The sequence below is a fragment of the Schistocerca americana genome, chromosome 1 (assembly GCF_021461395.2).
Source record: "Schistocerca americana isolate TAMUIC-IGC-003095 chromosome 1, iqSchAmer2.1, whole genome shotgun sequence".
Taxonomy (NCBI): domain Eukaryota; kingdom Metazoa; phylum Arthropoda; class Insecta; order Orthoptera; family Acrididae; genus Schistocerca; species Schistocerca americana.
The window spans coordinates 119332237-119350421 of record NC_060119.1 but is presented as its reverse complement, the minus strand read 5'-3'; positions in this window follow the sequence as shown (position 1 = coordinate 119350421).

The window sequence follows — 18185 nt, the reverse complement described above, 5'->3', positions numbered from 1 at the left end:
TACAAAGAAATCTATATATGTAAAAGAAAGTCGGGTTTGTTACAACACTTATAACTCGAGATCTGCTGGACCAATTTTCATGGTTTTTGATTTGTTGGATTTGTCTCCACCCCGAATAGCAGAATACATCTTAAAAATAATGAAAAATTGATGAATACTTGAAAAAATGCGTTATTTTCCCTAAAAGTTCTTTAGTTTCGGAGCTGTCAAATTTTTTTGTCAAAATCTGTAAGTAATGATTGACATTTATGCATGCGTTCATAAACTGTTTAAAATGGATGATGAACTATTATGTGTATTTTTTTAAAAAAAAAGATTGAAAAATATTACGCGTGCGTTCAGAAATGTGTAATGAATACTTAATCATTTCAGTAAATGCTCATTTGTTTATTACATGTCAAACATTTGTTGTCCAATCCTGTCAAATACTGTAACAACTATTTATGTGTGCGTTCAGAAATAAATTTATTTTGTGTAAAATGTCTCGAAAGTTCAGGTAGGTACTGTTATATTTGTTTGTTTTAGACATTAATTTGTATAAATCTATATATATAAAAGAAAGTCGTGTTAGTTACACTATTTATAACTCTAGAACGGCTGGACCGATTTGGCTGAAAATTGGTGAAGAGGTAGCTTAGAACCAGGAGACGGACATAAGATACTTTTTATCCCGTTCGACCATTATAAAACGTGGTATAACAATAACGCATCTGGCATGGAATAACAAAACGCAAATGTCAGCTAAACGTCACTATAAAACGTGGTATAACAAAAACGCATCTGACGTGGAATAACAAAACGCAAATGACAGCTAAACGTCTATGGTTCAGTATCAGTATATATCATTAATTAAAAATTTAAAGAAATAATTTGTATTTTCTTTGAATCATCATTAACAATGCCGCAACCAATACGATCGAATATTTCTCGACAAAGCCGTAATGCAAGAAGGATACAAAACATTGCGAATGAAAGGACTGAAGAAGAACAACAAATTGCCCGTGAAGAGCGCCGCGTTAGTATGGCTCGACTTCGTGCTTCTCACTCACAAGAGCAGATTTCTGAAATTACAGCGAATATTATATTTCTCGCTTTCTAGCAGTTGAATTAGCCTTAAAGAACTGGTTTGGAACAATGAACCATTAGCTTTAGTTATGCTATTTTTGGCTAAATGACCACTTTGCTGTTTAGCAGTAGAATCGACCTTGAACTGTTAGGTAGCAGGTAATAGATCTATTAGTCATTAAAGTCCAAAAATTGGACCACTCTTCCTAAAATGTATGTTGTTTCATCGATAGATCGCTAGCGCGGTTGCGGTATCGTGATCCATATGCAATAATCTACGCGACGATACTCAAAGGAAAATTTGAAGGTGAGGAAGTTCTCATCCAAGGATTCCGATGATACTAACCGATATGCCGTTTGAGTTCAAAAGACTTCAATTTCCTATCCGTCTTGCATTCACCATGACCATTAACAAATCACAAGGCCAATCCTTGAAAGTTTGTGATTTGAATCTGGAATATCCATGTTTTTCACACAGTCATTTATATGTGGCATGTTCACGGGGTGGAAGACCATCTGCGTTGTTTGTTCTTGCGCCTGATAATAAAACAAAAAATGTTGTGTATCACAAGGTACTTAATTGAAGAGTGGAAGCTATCCACCAAAAAACATAAAGAATAAAGAATCATTAAAATATTTAATTTTTTATTTGTATTTCCTAATAAAAAATTGAACTTAACATCCAAAATTTGATTATTTATTGGCTTTAAGGCGGAACAGAGTTCGCCAGGTCAGCTAGTATACAATATAGATGTGAATTCAACTTGTCCGGCAATATGTAAGGGCCTGAAAGCACTCCTCCCATGATTCAAGCACACAAGTTTATGCCAAAGCATGCCTGAAAGCCACATTCACAGATGACATGTGGGTTGCATTCCAACCAATAATGGCTGTTGTGGAGGTTGAAAATACTTTCACAAGTAAAGCTAGAGTCATCAGTCTTTTCATGTTATTTATAAAATTTCCATTATCTTCCACTCACTGCAAAAGCCGCTCACAAAACTATACTCAGCCAATGCGGTCTTCTGGCCACTGGTGTTAGGCTAACATGTAATGATGTGGATGCAGTTCTTCATCGTGTGACACTGCAAAAACCAGTCTTTGACATATCTGGAAGTGCCTTGTAATATCACAGACTCTTCACCGAGGTAACTGTTGAATGGTTTTCAGAATTGTGTCCTCCGTTTGTGGAATACGTGTCTAGTCCTTGGATGACATCTGTCCATTGCTTGTGGACATAGATTATTGGTTTCCCAAAAGCATCGCTCCAGGCAATGAAAAACATTCTTATTGGGATGGCGCTTTTGAGGGTACCATGCAGCATATGCACTAGCAGCGGCAGCAACTTGGTTATTCGATGCACTCAGCACCAAAAGCATATCGAGATATTCTTCATTTGTGTACTCCATCGGCAAGCCACCATACATGAATTGACAGGACCAGTTATGAGTGTGCATTCCATGATTAGTAGGTGCATGCACACAATTTAATGAATCCCACTGTCATGTGATAGGTATTGTCTTGTGACAGAATGGTGTCCTGCTTGTAAATGATGAGAACTAGAGAACGGATGTCTAAAAAACCAGACAAGTGCAAGTAGGACTCACACTCTAAGGGTTCTGTACAAACTTAATTATGTATGTAAATAGTTTACCTAAAGTTTTGATGCGTGAGATTGCAAGTATCAAAATATGTGACATGATAGGTCCTATCCTTTGACTGCATTGACTTAGAAACACAAATTTTTTACACCACCAAAGAATAGTAGACATTCGTATTTGATACAAATTTCAACTTTATGTCCTGAGAAAAATGGGTCACGACAGACAGACGGATAACAAATGGCATAATAATATTTTTTATTTGATATTGTTACAAATTAACAATTTTTTAAATTTTTTTCCTTTACTTGTACTGTGAAATCTTGCTTCTTGCCAAATTTCATGATTCTAGGTCAACTGGAATTACCCTACAGGTTATCATAAATGATTTCATGAGTGTAGAAAAATGTGACATAAATGAGATTTTGTGATTGCATTGACTTGGAAGCTTAAAATTTTTGCACTGCCAAGGAACAGTAGTCCTCAGTGCTTCACATAAATTTGAACTTGGTACCTCAATCTGTTCCTGAGAACAAGGGAAATTAAGAACTGGACAGATAGTACTTACCAAGTGCAGTGCGAAACCCTGAAAACAAAAAATGAACCTGACATGGCTTCGAACCACAGCTCCATGGTGGATGTGGGTTCGACATCCCAGCAGTCTATGCAGTGAGCTACGACTGCTAGTATGGTAGTGTTGGGTGATACAAGTTCCTACGTACATTCTGATGCGCTGCATGATGTGACAGTATTGTTAGCTCCTTGTTTTCATACACTTGTTTTCAAAATGCACCTGATCTGATTTTGCCAGATAAATTTTTGTCTTGAATCTGGATGAGGACTCATGTGCTGACTTCCGAATGTGGAATTTTTTCTTCACCCTGAATTTTTGAACCATTACACTAGGTATATAGCAGTTATCATATTTCATGGTCAAAATATGAGTCTTAGTTCAACTGATGATACAATGTGTGTATTAAATACATATTTGCATGACTAGCTTTGTGATAAACACAGAAACATAAAGGAGGCAATTTGCATCAACACAAGAGTATTGACTCTCTCTACTTATTTTCTTGCCATTTGCATGACACACATGTTACATATAGTGTACTGCCTTGTTACTAATGTTTCCGTTTTGTAATATTTCTTTTCTCTCATGGAGGGCAGAGCATAATACGACAAGTGTTCTGTTTACACAATCTTTTCCAGCTCTTGTAGTGTTTTAGTCAAGAATGACTTGAGGTTTTATCATTAGCTTTCATTAGTTAGTCAAGAATGACTTGAGGTTTTCTCATTCTTTTTCATTAGTTCTCTGCTTGTGCTATATCAGCATTATGTACTAAACTGAGCAGATTCTTGTTATTTTTCAGCTCAGAGTTGTTCTTTGTCTTGCTGGAAAGCTGAAGCATCTCCCATGTTCAAATTCTTGCTCTTGATTCCAGTTGGGATAATTATCTGGTTCAACTTGAAGGTGCCATGAAAGTCACTTCTATTGCATATTGAATATCATAATGATACCTAAAGCTACTATATCAAACATTAATCGTAACACTCAACACTCTTGGCCACAGTGTACAAAAGGATGTTTCAGTTCTATCAATTATCCAAATATCTGTTCAAAAAAGGATTGATCAGGTAAATATCCTCTTTTGGATTCACATAACATGAAAGACATTATGTTAAATTGGTATCTTTTAAGTGGCATATACTGTATCTAGCCAAGTCTTGCCTTTGAATATAATAGAGGGAAACTTTCCACGTGGAAAAATTATATCTAAAAACAAAGATGATGAGACTTACCAAACAAAAGCGCTGGCAGGTCGATAGGCACACAAACAAACACAAACATACACACAAAATTCTAGCTTTCGCAACCAACTGTTGCTTCGTCAGGAAAGAGGGAAGGAGAGGGAAAGACGAAAGGATGTGGGTTTTAAGGGAGAGGGTAAGGAGACATTCCAATCCCGGGAGCAGAAAGACTTACCTTAGGGGGAAAAAAGGACGGGTATACACTCGCACACCCACACATATCCATCCGCACATACACAGACACAAGCAGACATTTGTAAAGGCCTTTACAACTCTTTTGTGGCTCCCCCCCCCCCCCTCCCTCACCCCTTCCCTTCCACTTCTCCCTCTCTTTCGGAGTGTGTTTTGTGCCTACATCCGGAAACGGACGCTTGTGACTGTAAGATGTAATTTCTCTTCTTTGCTCTCTATGCTGGAAAGTCTCCATCCTCCCTTTGTCCCCCTCTTTTTCTTGCCTCTTCTCTTTACCCTCTTCTCCGCTGTGGCATTTGAGACCTCTCTTCTTTCCTTTTCTTTGCTCCTCCCTTTCTCTTTCTTTCCTTCCTGTGTGTGTCTGAAGGCCGACCCATGAGTTCCCTTGTGTAGCCAGTGACGGGGTAACACGTAATTCCCCACCCGGGTAGACAGGTAGGACATGTACGTACCCCCTGGTAAAGTCCGGGCCCAGGAAGGGGTGATTACCCGAGCTGGTACCTTCCGAATGTGCCAATTGGTCCCTCTGTCCATTTCTCGGGAGGTATGACCTGAGGTGTGGACAATCACCTAAGGTGGGAGTGCCGTCTGAGAGGCCCCCACAAGGAAGGAGCACACCATCAGAGACGCCGGTAATCATGGAGGTACTTTGGCAATGGTTTCCCCTATATCTACAACTTCTGCCCACAATAGAAAGCTAGATGAGTCTCAGCCATGGACAATTCTTCCATCAGTGCCAAAGTTCCTAGTTGTTTCTCAGTCTGATGAAGGTCAAGACTTCTCCACAGTCAACCCTTTAATTATCCAGAAAGGTGTCAACACAGTTGCAGGTCCTGTAAAGTCTTGTTACCAAATACGAAATGGCACCTTATCGTTACAAACAGCCAGTGCCCTACAGGCACAAAAATTACTGCGAACTACACTGTTACATAGCTTTTCTGTCCGGGTGGAAGTGCACTGCACTTGAAATTTATCACATGGGGTGGTTTATACATGCTCACTCAACGGATTATCCAATGAGGATATTCAAAATTACCTGTCTGGCGATGGTGTAACATCTGTACATCGAGTCATGAAAAGAATTGACAAGGACTCTCTTTTTGACGTTTGACAAAGTTCAGCTTCCATTGAACATTAAAGCAGGATATGAGATAATTTCAGTCCGCCCTTGCATCCTCAACCCTACGCATTGCTATCGTTGTCAGCGGTTTAATCATACCAGCCAGTCGTGTTCCAATATGTCCAAATGCGTTAATGTGGAGGGATGAGGGTGATGTCCACTCCATCCCCTCATTGCATCAACTGTATGGGTGACCATGCTGCTTCCTCTAGAGATTGCTCTGTTTTCAACGAATTATTCAGGAAATCTGAGTGAAGGAAAACGTGTCTACATTTGCTGCTCGTAAGTTATTCACCAGTAGAAAACCCACTATGCTCCCAGCGGGTAAATATGGCACTGTCGTTGCATCTCCTTGGACTACTAATGAGATCGCCACGCAGACTTGCAGTCTCACCTTTAGCGCCACAGTCGTCAGATCGACCAGCCCAAAGATCGCCCATTCAATCTCCCCACCATCACCTGCTCATTCTAAGGCTCACCCTTCATTGGCTGCTGCTAAATCATGGTCCCCAAAATCGAATGCCCGGACTACAAAAAAGAGCCTACTTGCGAAGAATTTTTACCTACCCCGACCTCACAACCATTGATTCCTCCCTCATCTCAATGTCCTGCTTCCAAGAAGGCTCATAAGAAACAAAGTTCCTGTCCTTCTCCGCCATGACGTGTCTCATCTACAGCGCCACCCAGCAGCAGCTGCCCTCGGCCATCTTCCGTGTCGCCTAGACGCACCACTGGTGGTCGATCAACCAGTGGATCACAGGCGGCAGGAGCTGCCCCGATAAACCAATGGGTCAGGATCTTCTGCCTTTGGCTGAAGGCTGTTTCACGCCGTCAGCTGCCGGGTCTCAACAGTTGTTGAGTTGACAGCAACCGTAGTGATTTTTCTCTTTTCTGTTTACCCTATGTCAATTATCCACTGGAATATCCACGGAATTCGCTCAAATCAGGATGAATTGTCGATCCTCTTATGATCCTACTCCCTGGTCAACTTATGTCTTCAGGAAACAAAGCTGCTTTGTCTCCCCTCATTTCCAATCGGTCCGGTTTAATCTCCCCTCTGTTGATGGCACTCCGGCACACGGGGGACTTATGATTCTTCTCCGTGATACTGTCCATCATCACCCAATCCCCTTAAACAGTTCCTTCCAAGCTGTCGCTGTACGTCTTTCCATTTCTGGGTACACCTTCTCTCTTTGTATCGTATACATTCCATCATCCACACCAATGGTAAGAGCCAATGTCCTACATCTCCTTGGTCAGCTCCCCAGCTGGTTGGGGACTTCAATGCCCACCACCCACTTTGGGGATCTCCGTGTCCTTGTCCGCGAGGCTCCCTATTGATTGATCTCTTCCACCAAACAGATCTTGTTTGCCCCAGCACTGGGGAACCTTCATTTTTGTCTGCCTTCATGTCAAATTTCACTCATTTGTACCTTTTGGTCGGTACTGTTCAGCTAGCTCAGCTCTTTGAATGGTTCGGTCTTGCTGATACACACTCAAGTGACCATTTTCCACGTGTCATTCAATGACAGCTACAACTGTCATCTATGTGCCCAAGATGCTGGAAGTTTTCCCAAGGCGATTTGACACTTTTCTCCTCTCTAGTGACATTCGATGACTGTCAATTTCCTAGCATTGACGATCAGGTCACTCATGTTACGGAAGTTATTCTTAGAGCTGCAGAACGTTCAATACCTTGTACCTCCCCTTTGCCCCAATGCCCCCCAGTTCCTTGGTGGAACGAGACATGCAATGATGCAATAAGCGAGCGGAGACATGCTTTTTGCGTTTTCTGCCACCATGCTACGTTGGCCAACTGTATCCACTATAAGCAGCTACGTGCACAATGCCGTCACATCATCCATGATAGCAAGAAGGCAAGCTGAGACTTCTTTAACAGCTCCTTTAACACCTTCCCCTGATCTGTAGTTTGGAGTCGAATTGGACTGTTATCTAGCATGTCTAGTTTCTCCCCGATCTCTGGGATAATTGTCGCTCAGGATACCGTAGTGGACCCAGTTGCAATTTCTAACTCATTGGGTCAACACTTTGCTGTGATTTCGAGCTCTTCAAATTACCCACCAGCCTTTCTCCTGAAGAAACGAGCAGTGGAAGTGCGACCTCTTGCTTTCTCCTCTCAGAATAGCAAAAGCTATAACACTGTTTTCTCCATGTTTCTCTTCTTCTCACTCTTCCACCCCAGGACCAAATGGCATCCACATCCAAATGTTGCTGCATTTATCATACGATAGTCTGCGTTACCTCCTTCGCCTTTATAATTGAATTTGGACTGACAGTACCTTTCCCAGAAGATGGTGGGAAGCTATCGTCATTCCTGTTCTGAAACCTGGGAAGGACAAACATCTCCCATATAGCTATCACCCCATGTCCCTCATGAGTAGTGTATGTAAGGTTTTGAAGCATATGGTAAATAGACATTTAGGCTGGTGGCTGGAGTCCCGAAACCTTTTAACACCTGCCCAATGTGGTTTCTGAAAGCATCGTTCTGCAGTTAATCATCTTGTTGCTCTTTCCACTTATATCATGAACAATTTTCTCAGGAAACCCCAAACAGTAGCAATATTTTTTGATCTGGAGAGAGCATACAATACCTGTTGGAGGACAGTCATCCTCCGCACACTGTTCTCTTGGGGCTTTTGAGGTCGGCTACCCCTTTTTATTCGTGAATTTATGACAGAGCGCACATTTAAGGTGCGGGTGAACACTACTCTCTCCCGTACTTTCTCCCAAGAAAGCAGGATGCCCCAGGGCTCCGTGCTAAGTATTGTACTGTTTGCCATCACCATAAATCCAATTAAGGATTGTCTTCTTCCCAATACCTCGGGTTCCCTCTTTGTCGATGATTTTGCGATCTACTGCAGCTCTCAATGGACCAGCCTTCTTTAACGATGTCTTCAAGGATGTCTCAATTGCATCCACTCATGGAGCACTGAAACCGACTTCTGCTTTTCTACCAGTAAGACCATCTGTGTAAATTTTTGGCATCGTACAGAGTTTCCTCCGCCTTCCCTACATCTAGGCCCTGTCCACCTTCTGTTCGCGGATGTCGCCAAATTCTTGGGACTTATGTTTGACAGAAAACTGTGCTGGTCTTCCCATGTTTCATACCTTATGGCTCGCTATCTGCGATCCCTCAACACCCTCCGTGTTGGTAGCTTTGTTCCAGGATTGACTTACAGAAATTTAAAAACAGTAAGTGTTACTTGTTAATAGCACTTATGGCAACCAGTATAACGAAGCCAAACACAACACACCACCAGCGCTGACTTGTAAACAAATAATAACTCGAGAAACCAAACAATGGAAACAACAGGTGGGAATATCAGCAATGTAGGAAAGACAGATTGCTACTTACTGTAAAGAAGACACATCAAGTTCCAGGTAGGCACACGCATTGTTCACACACACATAACCACCAATTCCAGCACCTCAGGATGGAATCATTCAGTAAGTGTCTTTTCAATGTGCCTGTCTGCAACTAGATGTGCCTTCTTTACGGTAAGTAGCAATCTGTCTTTCCTACATTGTTGATAATTCTCTTCAACTGTAATATACAATTTGTGAAATAAGAATTGAATCATCCCTTGACAAAGACATGATGGTTCTGCTAGGTGCAAAACAGCTTAACTGTCCGGCTCATAGCCAAAATCAGATCACTCAAAAAAACAACATATATTAATATGAAATAAACAAGTAAATAGAAAAAATGACTTGCCACAGTGATAAGACTGAGTAATGATGTGTGCTAATCCATAATTAATGAAATTAAAACATTTTTAATTATACAACTTTTAGATTTGCCAACCAATATACAGTAATTATTGCTCAATCTTATCACTGTGACAAGATTTTACTGCACAAGTCAGTTTTATTATTGACTGAACACTAATTGCGCCTATAGAACTCTTAATGAAATATTCCACTAGTAATTTGCAATGAATATTGGAGCATTTATTATAAAATATACAGGATTATTCTAAATGATGGACCTATTTTCAAAAATTCGTATGTATTCAAGTACAAATCCAAAGTGAACAAGCTTTATACCAGTGAAAAGAGGAAGTAGTTTTTGGCACGCGGCAGTGGGCGGACGGTGATTGTTTCAGAAGCAGCTGGTAGAGTTCGCACGGCAATACGGCTGTCATTCCGTTTCTCTGTCAGTTGTGAGTGAGATGGTGACTGTGAAGCACAAGGTTTTCTGAATTTTTTAGTTTACAAAAAGTGAGTCACAGATTTCAGTGAGCGGGCTTTTCGTACCAAATTCAGTATTCCCCAACCACCAACTCTTAAAAGCATTAGCCGTTGGTTTAAGCAGTTAAAACTGACTGGGAGTGTGGGCAAAGGAAAAAGCACAGGCCAACCGCGTGTGTCAGAGGATGATTAATTGCAAATTATTAAATTAATATCAAACATTATGAAAAAAACTTTAAAACTTCCTCTTCTCATTGGTATAAAGCTTGTTCATTTTGGATTTGTACTTGAATAAATACCAAGTTTTGAAAATGGGTCCATCATTTTGAATAACCCTGTACATTATTTGTAGTTGAACTTCATTTTAAGATCCAAGTTGACAAGCTGAATTTCCACCAATAAGGATACTACTTAAAGCCAACGAGGAACAGGAGCTTGTGAATAATATCATAGGTTCCGTGTCTTTTGAGAACACTCATAGCACACCAAGTGCCTTGTTATAATTTATTTTCAGAATTCCTGCAGCAGTGAGAGCTGGAGCAGCACTTTGAGCTGTAGTACATTTCTGTAAGATGGAAACTGACCTGGCTATTAGCTGGACAACTATGTTGTTTTTACCTAACAGAACATCCACATTTGCCAAAAGAGTATGCAATTCATATTTCACAGGTCGTACAGTAGAGACAATGTTGCATTTTGTCTTCTAATCTCCTCAAAGCTGAGGTATGTGTATAATTTTCAAATGATAGTTCATTTCCTATGTAATGAACTTTGATGTGACGAAGAAAATAGCACAGAAATTTGCATAATTTGATGAAAAGAAACACCTAATTTGGCATAACCCCCAGAATTTGACAAATAAATGAATTGGACAATAACACTGACTTTTGCAAAACACAACACCAAATTTTGCAAAGAAGAAACATGGAATGTGGCAAAAAAATCTAATTTGGCTAAAAGTAGCTCTGAATGTGGTCAAAAGATAATAACCAAATGTGACAAAAAACTATCAAAAAGTTTTGCAAATGTAGCAACTAATTTGGCAAAAAATAGCACTCAGCTTGGCAAAAAACAACACTGAATTTGGCCATAAAATAAAACAATTTTTTCCTGTTCCTAGATGTAGTGTAATCTTTACTTCCCAATAATGGCAGTGCTCTGACTGCAGAGCACACTGAGTGAGGTAGAACAATGGTTAGCACACTGGACTCTCATTAGACAGGACATTGATTCAAATCTGTATCCAGCCATCCTGACTTAGCCTTTCATGATTTCCCTAATTCACTCCAGGCAAATTCTGGATGGTTCCTTTGAAAGCTGATTTCCTCCCCCTTTCTTCAAACAATCTGTGTTTGTGCTCAGTCTCTAATGACCTTGACGTCAATAGGACATTAAACCCTAATTCTCGTTACATCTTCCTGACTGCAGAACAGTTAGACTGGGGGTTTACATTACTAACAAACTGAAACTTCGAAGACTGTGCTTTGAGTCAAACTGTTTTGCTATATGCTACTGAAGGGATAAATGTTAAAAGCATCTTGGAGAAGATGGGTAGTAGGGAGCAAACAGAGAAAAATGAGAAAGCAACAGACATGCTTTTGATTAGTTTGTGTGAAATTAGGAACGTTCCATAGTTCAGCAGAGCAGTTGACTCTAAGTATTTTTATATGCGTGATGTTGAAGTATCCTGAAAATGGATGAAATGGTTATAATGTTATAAAAATGTGTAGGATAACTGTGAGCATATGTGCATATTGATTTTGAAATTTGCATTGGGAAGTGGGGAAAAAAATAACTAGTGGTATGTTTCAGTAATGTCTCTGCATTCCAATCAATTAGAAGAATTTTTCTTTATACAGGTCAGAAGTCGCTCTCTAGTTTTAAATGTCATTAAATTTTTTAATTAATGAATATTTTCGCACAAAACAAGTTCTAGTCAGTTCTCAGAACTATAAGACTATGTTTACTACACTACAATTACACACATGCTTCTGCATTGTTGACCAATTAGTGTAAACATATAGGAATGTCATCAATTTCTGCAAGGAATTCGCAGGTACATTTCCAAGGATGACTGTGATCCTCTCCTGTATTTCACCCAGTGTGTGTGGGTTTGTTCAGTACACCTCTTCTTTGGCACAATCCCACAAAAAAATTCACAAGGGGTGAGGTCAAGACTTCTCGTAGGTAATTCACGGGGTCCTCGCTGTTCCGGACAACATTCTGAAAAGTGTTCATCCACCTTTTCATTATCAGTGCAGGCAAAATGAGATGGTGCTCTATCTAGTTGAAAAAAGATATTTGCAACATTGTCCCATTGTGATATCAGTGACCACACATTTTCATTAAGCATCTGGTGATATCAGTCACTATACATGGTGTCTCATAGTATGAATGGACCAGTGAGATCTTTCTGCAGTCATACCGCATCAGACTGTCAATTTTGGTCAACTGTCTGATTTTTCAGTTGTCATTACTGGACTTGTTTCTGCCCAGTAATGACAGTTGTGTCAACTGACAAATCCCACAATGTGAAATACCACCTCATTGCTGCTCCAAATAATATTTTTGAACAAATGTGGCCAGTAGTTATGCCACGACAGCATAATTTCCCTGTATTCCATCTGCCTGTCACAATCCTCCAACAATAACTCCTATACATAATGGGGTTTCCAGATCAGGTCCTTCTTCAACACAACCTTCACTGCATGCCTGCTGATCCTTCTCTCACAAGCTGCCTGGAATAGTGATAACTAGGACTGCGCATGAAGGTGTCCCTCACTGCTGCTACATTTTCTGGAGATCATGTCACTGGAAGTCATCATTCTCTTGCTTTATCCACAACTGACGTGGTTATCATTAGCTTAACGTGACAATTTCTAATGGTTTTAGTGTCAAGTGTGGCATGAGGGTCCTGAAAACCGTGTCACCATTGCTCAACAATCGCAACACTTTGGACAGTGAAGTGACCTGGGTGCACTCTTGTAAAGTCAACTTTCCTACCGCTCATCATTTACCATAAGAAGATGCTACAGATAATCAAGGTATTCTCAGGTATCCTGTAACAAAACACAACAACGTTCGTTAATAAATATCAACAATGAAAAAATTTGTGGACATTTAAAACTAGGGAGCGATTTCTCAACCATCCTGTAGTCGTAGCGGGGTTTGCATTACATTATCACTATTTTAAATACGTTACATATTACAAACCTATGGATGCAAATGTGTTGCTGCGTCTATTTGAGTGATGTTCATTAGTGGCAAATCATTGTTTCATTATTGCTCATGGTGATGAAGGTGAAACATGTCATCCATGAACTAGCATGTGATTGCGTATAAAAACTTCAATTTCTTTGTAAATGATATGTGAAGTGTAGGTATTGTGAAAGTTATACTTTCCAATTAACAGTTAGCTCCATTGTTTTCCTCTACTGGTGATTCAACAGGAAATTGTATAGAATTCAAATCCACTATGAAATTATGTGCAGCAAACAGCTAAATACTCAGGTGACTCATTTTACATCTTCCAATACAGCTGTTTCTTGAATTTAGAAATCAGTTCATGGTAGGAGTAAAAAATCTTCCCATTAAAAATTTGATGTTAGTATTCTGCAGTATTGTGCTTTCTATTACTTCACATGTTGCTTTACTTTTTCCTTCACCGCCTTTAGCTTCTACTTTCTAGGGTTCCATACCTCAGTTGGTAAAAATGTAACTCTTATAGGATATAATTAGCCAGCTATCACAAGTAGTTTCCAATCAGATATTAAAAACAATTGATTATAGGACAATTTTTTGCACAGATTAGTTATGGGATAGAGATATGGGGCTGTGCTGCTGACATAGATGTGAACAGAATATTAATCCTGCAGAAAAGAGCAATCGGGGTTATACATGGAATAAGGTACAGAAGCTCCTACAGGGAAACCTTTGTACATCATACATACCTCACAGTCTATTCACTGTGTCTTTACAAATTAATTACATTTTTTGTGATACATCAAAACAAACCAACCAGGTGCTCTGATATGCACATCTATAATACAAGAAAAACTGATACTATGGACAAAGAACAAAACTAAAAATGACAGACTGTATAGTCCATGTTAACAGCCAGATATGGTGTAACAAACTGCTGAGCTCTATAAGGTGTCATAAAGGGAACTTATTCAAAGTGAAAGTAAAATCATTGTTGACTGGTAAGTGCTTATACTCTTTGAGTGAATATCAGTACATCAAATTGAAATCTTTGTTACCTTGTTATGTTAAATCTGAATGTTTGTAATAATTATGATGTAACATAAATTATGTTGTCTTACTAAGTACACTGTCATTTGTACCATGCAAATGTTTTCACTTATTCCTATATAAAATGTACCTGCTCTCTTTGAAGCTTGTAAATTTATTGTCTCACTAAGTACACCAATATTTGTATTATGTAGATCTATATGTAATCCTTTATGCATATATAAAATGAATCTGTTTGTATGAAACTTGTAAAAAATTGCTGTGACATTTGCAGAAGTCACCAGTTGGTGGCTTCACGCAAAAAAATACAACAAATAGATTAAATAAATCACTTTGTTGTTCATCTGTTTGTCTATCTGTCTGACTGTTAAGATTCTTTCTTCTCAGGAATTGTGAAATTTATTTCACATACTAAGATCTACAGTCCCTTGGGGGTGTAAAAGACATTTAAGCTTCTCAGTCAATAGAATCAAAAGATATGGCAATCTATTTTACACTCACACACTTACTCATCAAAACCTTTAGGGTACTTTCTGTTGATCTCTAATAATGAAATTTGGCAAGAAGAAAGGTTTCGAAATACAAGTAAAAGAAAAATTCCAAAAATTGTTAATTTGTTATTAAATCGCATAAAAAATATTCTTTGCTATTATAAACCTAAATTCCATTCATAATCTGTCAAAAATCTCAGGAAGTACTGTAGGGCTTTTGATTCACAAGGAATTTACAAATATTTTGTGCTAAGTGGCTGCGCTCTGGTGAAATAAAGTAGCTTGCAACTGTGAAAGTGATACCATTGCCATGTAGCATTGTTAATGCAAAAAGCACCTCACTGCTGCACTGACTGCCTATGCCTGTGACTCATACTGCATCATCTAATCTTCCAGAGCAGAGTAACACTGGTAACTGATGCAGGATTGGAGTCCCATTATTTGGAATGAGGTTCCTATATTTCATAACAGGATACGAAGTGTTCCACAGAATAATTTGACATTTGTGTAATAACAATAACCCTATTGCTGTGTGAACCATTTTATTCTCTGGAGACTTCCTTCAAGTCCTACCAGTAATTGCAGTAGGACTGAGAGCATACAAAGTCAATACATCTGCAGTTGCCATTTGGCGTAGCATATTATTATAACTGCAAAATTAATAAAATAAATGAAAAATTTTAATAGCGAAGGCAAAATTGCACAAAAAATTTAAACTTGAAATTTAAATATTCTTGAAAGTTGTGGAATTCCCTGGACTGATATCTTGCCAGTATCAATATCAATAACAGGCAAAAATCATTGAGCTTCTTGATTCCCAAGATGAATGAACTACCTATATATGCAATGAAGTATGTACAGACCCATCAGGACCGAGCGAGGTGGCGCAGTGGTTAGACACTGGACTCGCATTCGGGAGGACGACGGTTCAATCCCGCGTCCGGCCATCCTGATTTAGGTTTTCCGTGATTTCCCTAAATCGCTCCAGGCAAATACCGGGATGGTTCCTTTCAAAGGGCACGGCCGACTTCCTTCCCCGTCCTTCCCTAATCCGATGAGACCGATGACCTCGCTGTCTGGTCTCCTTCCCCAAACCAACCAACAGAACCATCAGTGTGTGAGTCCTACGCAAAACCTCCCTAGATTATTCTTTCCTTTTCTCACTTTCTTACGTTATCACTCACTGACAAAGAGCTTTAAAACTAGATCAGATGAATTTTAAATATAATCAACTTGCATTTGGTATCATCATCATCTGGGATTCTATTTGTGGATAATTATGTAGTTAGTTATGTAACTGTGTACTCGCACACATGAGTATTCAGTAAGTCTCCCTATTGAAACTTAACTCATAACTAACCAAACATCCATGGAATAACAACATAAATTAAATTCTAAATTGCTAATAAACATTCTTTGCTGCACCATAGATCCTTTCTCTGTCTCGAGCTCCATCCATGTGCACAGTGACTAATGTCGCCTCACCAGCCCTGCCCCCCTCTCCCATTTTTTTAACAACTGGATGCCCATGGAATATTGGTGTACTGGTGCTTAACTTGTCAGCCCACCTTTGTAACAACTGGCAGGGTGTTTGTGAAGTGACAGCCCCCAGTTGATTGGTTATGTCCTCCTGTGTCACATGATCAGCTGCCACAATGTTCTGTGCTGAAAGTTTGCTGCAGATTGGCAGAAAACCACCGTGTTCCTGAGATTCTTCCCCCCTGAGGTAGGCAGGTTTTATTTGCTTTACTGAGACTGTTTCATGCCTGCTGTTTTGATCAGTGATGAAGGTGTTCTTTCATTTTATTAACACTTTGTATGGGCCAGTATATGGTGCGCATAACGGCAGTTGTAAAGGAAGATAACTGAGCCAGATATGCAATGTTGCAACCAGGTCTTTGTGAATGAAGACTTTCCTTTCACCACGCCTGACAGGGGAGTTATATGCACTTATGACATGTGTGAGCTCTGCAGCCATATGTCATTACTTCTGTCAGTATTGGTTGAAGTGTTGAGCTGGTACAGTAAGTTCTGCTACCTGTAACTGCTCTCCATAGACCAGTTGGTCATGTGAAAATCAGTTATCTTCCTTTATGACTGTTCACATGCCCAGCAATATGAGCAGTAGAGCATCTGTCCATGTAGACAAATAGCACATCAGTGCCATCCCATTACTGGTGGTGTGGTAGCTTAGTGGTATGATGGAGTTCCTGCAGTAGCTGCAACTCGACTGATGCCCATGATCAGTTATAATGGTCTGAGAGATGCCAAACCTCAAAATCCATGTGAATAACAGTGCCTTTGCCACAGTCTCTGCACAGATGTCTGGTATGGGAATAGCTTCAGGCCAACTTGTGATGCAATTGACTGCTGGGAGCACATGATGACCATCTGATTAGGATAATGGCCCGACAATTTCAACATTTATGTGTGAAAATATTGTCACCAGTGTTGGGAACTGCACCACTGGAGGTAAAGTGTGCCAGCTGACTTTGTTGGGCTAACATTCTTGGCAGGAGCACACACACACTTTACACTACTCCTGTATTCCTGGCCACATCACCTTGCTTGCTACTAATTCAGCCATTGTCCTTACACTCATATGGGCCAGATTATTTAAATCTTGAAACACTACACATCGATGTCCTACAGGTACATATGGGCTTTGTTCCATGCTGTATCACACCAAATGGCCATGGTACAGTATGACACAGGAAGCCATTTCAATTACAAAGTTGTGTGTTCACTTAGAAGCAAGTTGTGTAACATTGTGTTCTCTTGTTGTTCCGTTGCTATTTCATTCCATGGCACTGCATGTAGACTCACAATTTCGTGATGAGCAGTGTGTGACAATATTATGACTGCCCAAAACGTGACACACTTCAGTTGTAAATTGTGCAATATATTCTGCTTCTCTAGACTGATGATGATGAGGAGGAGGAGGAGGAGACTAGTGTTTAATATCCTGTCAACAATGACGTCATTTGAGATGGAGCATAAGCTCATATTAGGTAAGGATGGGGTAGAGAATCGGCTGTGCCCCTTCACAGAAACCATCCCAGCATTTGCCTCAAGCGATGTAGGGAAATCATGGAAAACCTAAATCAGGATGGCCAGACATGGGTTTTAACTGTCGTCCTCCCAAACGCGAGTCCATTGTGCGAACCACTGCTCCACATCGCTCGGTTTCTCTAAACTGATGAAGTGATTCATGATTTGTCGCACATGGGCAGAAACTAGTGATCAGTTTTTGATTGGTAAAGACCATAAAATTCCTGCCTTCTACTGATGACTAAAAAGCTTGACTTGTCATGTAAATCATCAATAACTTGCAAGCAATAACACTCCAATTTCTTTGTTGTGTTGTAGGGTTTTGTGAATAAAACATGAGCAGTTATCAGTGGCTCTCCAATTTCTGCTGCAGTGCTGCTCCAGTCGCAG